The 2770-nt window shown below is 31.6% G+C and overlaps 1 long non-coding RNA gene across 1 annotated transcript; it reads right to left on the bottom strand.

Annotated features, from left to right (window-relative positions):
* Positions 1-1375: 1375 nt before the first annotated feature.
* Positions 1376-2108, bottom strand: LOC148596676 (uncharacterized). Its single transcript, XR_015919118.1, has 2 exons — positions 2020-2108; positions 1376-1516 (listed from the first exon to the last, which is right to left on the bottom strand). It is a non-coding gene; the product is annotated as an uncharacterized LOC148596676 (long non-coding RNA).
* Positions 2109-2770: the final 662 nt, after the last annotated feature.

The raw sequence follows: 2770 nt of genomic DNA, 5'->3' as shown, positions 1-2770 counted from the left end.
ATCCTGGATCCGTCCCTGTTACTCCTACAACGTAAGAGGTTGGAATTCCGTTCCTCTATACCCTAGGATGGCACCAAGTCTGAAAAAAATAGCTTGGCAGACAACCTTTAGCATTGCTGGAGTATAGTATGGTTTGCTACCTAAGCATTGTATTGTTTTTTTATATATTTCTTTATTACTTTTATGGAGAATATTAAAAAAGTTTCAAAACAGGCAACTTGTTTCATGCTAGACGGTTAAAGCAAAACATAATGAAAGCTATTTACAGATTAGTGAACAGGGACGGCTCCAGACATTTTGAAAAGGAGGGGTGCAAGCCAAAGTGATGGTGATGCTAACACATTATTTTCCATGTTTTATCAATTGTACACATGAAAATGATTAATTTTCTGGTAAAAAGGAGGTGTGCCAATCCCCTCTGAACAATGAACAGATATTACCAGCACAGTTGACTAATAATTATCATTCGATAAGATGTCCTATTAAACAGGTGCATCATGAGCTTATGGTATGATTATCCTCACCTCAACATCTCTCTTAACTTGTGAAAAAAAAATCACAATTTACCAGTCTTGTCGAATTTATACAAGGAAACCATGAATTCAGATCAATTCAATGTAAATTATAGGTGCAAGTACATGGCATGATTATGATTAGCTCAAAATTCAACAATACATCTCTTCTTTTTCAAAATGTTTAATGTCTGTGAATGTTTATATTTTATTCTATTTACCCATGGAACTTGTTTTTTTTCATTGATTGGTTATGGTTTCAATGCATATTGCAATTATTTCTTGCATTTCAGGACAAGAATGTTTTACTGTATGAAATGATCCTGCTTTATACTACTCTACTATTATGACATTTTGAGGCGGTTTCATAGTGCTACCTCACAGAATCAACAGTTGCTTAGCCAAATAGTTACACAAAATTACTTGTTCGAGAAGTAGTGAAACATTTAGCACTCACTAGTCATAGGTAGAAAATTTAAATACATGTACCATTTATGTTTGCCAATGAGATAGTCATTCAAAAAACAAAGCAAGTAACGATTAAGCTTCTACAAGTGAAATCACCACATGGATATCAATAATGGGCAAACCACATACCATTAAGCAATATATAAAAAGGCCCAAAAACAAATAAAGTAAAACTAGTTACAAAAGACCATAATCAACCTAATCTACAGAAAACAATGAAGTAATTTTTTAGCTCAGTTGATAGAGTGACAGATTGCAGTGCAAGGGATTCTAGGTTTTATTCCAGGATGGTACTGTCAAGAAGTATACATGGCTGTTATTGTATACATGTATGAAAGTGACTTTTACTTTTGAAGTACAACACATTTAAACCTTGTACATTTGCATAAGAAATATGATTTTGAAAATATTTATTTTCAAACTTCAGCTTCATATCAGCTTTCATTACAGTGCAAGCAGAGATTTGAACAGCATTGAAGATCATCTAAATTATACATGTATGAATTCCTTTCAGTCATATTTATGCCATGGATGACCTGGAAGTATAAAAATCAGTAATAAATATACATAATACTCATATTCAGTTATTGTGTTTCATGAATCCTGTATTGAAGTAGACCTCAATTTAAGTAAACCCTACATTATATGGCTCATTGGATGTTTTTTTCTTCAAACAAAACATCCCATTATGCTAAAATATTATGTCTATGTTACAACCTTCATTTAAGTGTCATGGGAACTGTAGTGCTACATTTTAAGCGATAAACACACATGGGATCTATCTACATTACACATGTAGAAATAATACAAATACATTTCTAAAATAAATTGACTAATGAGAGTTTCTAGTGAACAATTAAAATACTTTGAAAGTGGGGGTCCAAGCTAATAATATCCTCATTTTTGCAAAAATTTTCCACATTACTTCCAATATTTCCCAACAAAAGAGGTGGGTCCTACCTTTGGAACACCCCAAATCATTATTAATTTTTAAAAAAAAAGGCATTAAAATATTGTATACTGAACCTCAAATACCTACACAATCTATTATCAGACTTCATTTGAACAGAGCTTCCTGTTATGTATGACTTGTCTGGTAACTTGTATCCTTGGTAGGTAAACATGACGGCTGCATCCAAAGTTTTCTGGAAAATATCAAAACATATTTCCTTTTAATAAGGAAAGAGATACTGGAAATCAACATAGATAGACTTTTATCATACTGTGATGACTATGGTATAATTGTACATGTTCATGACAACATACTGTGCAAAAGAAATCTGATGACTGATAAAACTAGTTCCTTATCCTTAGTTACTGATATACAATGTAAGTCAACAGCTTGTATTTATGGATCTATTAAAAAAGTAAAAAAAAAATAGCACGATAAACTTCTTAAAAAATTAAAAATTGTGTCATATACAAGGTCATACAAATGTATATGTTAATGTTTAGATTAATTTCCAAATCATATAATTCATGTAGTTTACTTGAGGTTATGTATGAAATGTTCTCATATGACTTACATGTACAATACATTGGAACATTAAATATTGCTTTTGATTGCTCGTGGTCAACTGTTCAGCAATACTTGTTTCACTGGAGTTTCCTTGACCTTGTACATGAATTTATTTTTGTTCTCAAAAATGAAATATGGGGTACTGTATACACAAATTACATATTCTTGTAAGGTTTTGTTTGTGTTATCCTCATCATGTTCAACAAGTTTGTATCATAGACTGTTTCATTTAAATGAAAATCAACAGTCATTGACTCAACGACAACTCTTC

This window comes from Perna viridis, chromosome 15 (genome assembly GCF_037379345.1).
Source record: "Perna viridis isolate PV_CMFRI_1.1 ecotype Kerala chromosome 15, ASM3737934v1, whole genome shotgun sequence".
NCBI classification, from domain to species: domain Eukaryota; kingdom Metazoa; phylum Mollusca; class Bivalvia; order Mytilida; family Mytilidae; genus Perna; species Perna viridis.
The sequence above is the reverse complement of the archived record's forward strand: the minus strand, read 5'-3'. Positions and strand labels throughout refer to the sequence as shown.